Raw genomic sequence first — 1,450 nt, forward strand, 5'->3', positions numbered from 1 at the left:
TGTATGATACAGGCGAAAAGTGCGCGGTATTAGAGAGGCTAGCAATGGTGGAAGGAAGAAAAGTGCGTATAATCCATGGACTCAACATTAGTCATAAAGAACTCATATACTTATTGCAAAAATCTACAAGTTATCAAAGCAAAGTATTACGCGCATGCTCCTAGGGGGATAGATTGGTAGGAAAAGACCATCGCTCGTCCCCGACCGCCACTCATAAGGAAGACAATCAATAAATAAATCATGCTCCGACTTCATCACATAACGGTTCACCATACGTGCATGCTACGGGAATCACAAACTTTAACACAAGTATTTCTCAAATTCACAACTACTCAACTAGCATGACTCTAATATCACCATCTTTATATCTCAAAATAATTATCAAGCATCAAACTTCTCATAGTATTCAACACACTCATAAGAAAGTTTTTACTATTCTTGAATACCAAGCATATTAGGATTATTTAAGCAAATTACCATGCTATTTAAGACTCTCAAAATAATCTAAGTGAAGCATGAGAGATCAATAGTTTCTATAAAACAAATCCACCACCGTGCTCTAAAAGATATAAGTGAAGTACTAGAGCAAAACTATATAACTCAAAAGATATAAGCGAAGCACATAGAGTATTCTAACAAATTCCAAATCATGTATGGCTCTCTCAAAAGGTGTGTACAGCAAGGATGATTGTGGTAAACTAAAAGCAAAGACTCAAATCATACAAGACGCTCCAAGCAAAACACATATCATGTGGTGAATAAAAATATAGCTCCAAGTAAAGTTACCGATGGAAGTAGACGAAAGAGGGGATGCCTTCCGGGGCATCCCCAAGCTTTGGCTTTATGGTGTCCTTAGATTATCTTGGGGGTGCCATGGGCATCCCCAAGCTTAGGCTCTTGCCACTCCTTGTTCCATAATCCATCAAAAAATTCACCCAAAACTTGAAAACTTCACAACACAAAACTCAACAGAAATCTCGTGAGCTCCGTTAGCGAAAGAAAACAAAAGACCACTTCAAGGTACTGTAATGAACTCATTCTTTATTTATATTGGTGTTAAACCTACTGTATTCCAACTTCTCTATGGTTTATAAACTATTTTACTAGCCATAGATTCATCAAAATAAGCAAACAACACACGAAAAACAGAATCTGTCAAAAACAGAACAGTCTGTAGTAATCTGTAACTAACGCAAACTTCTGGAACTCCAAAAAATCAGCCAAAATAGGACGACCTAGGAAATTTGTTTATTGATCAGCAGAAATTGGAATCAGTATTTTATCACGTTCTGGTGATTTTTAACAATTGTTTTCGTGAACAGAAAGTTTCTGGAAATTACAGCAAGATCAAATAACTATCATCCAAGATAGGTTTAACTTGGCACAAACACTAATTAAAACATAAAAACACATCTAACCAGAGGCTAGAACAAATATTTATTCCTAAAAA

This window comes from Triticum aestivum, chromosome 5D (assembly GCF_018294505.1).
Source record: "Triticum aestivum cultivar Chinese Spring chromosome 5D, IWGSC CS RefSeq v2.1, whole genome shotgun sequence".
NCBI lineage: Eukaryota > Viridiplantae > Streptophyta > Magnoliopsida > Poales > Poaceae > Triticum > Triticum aestivum.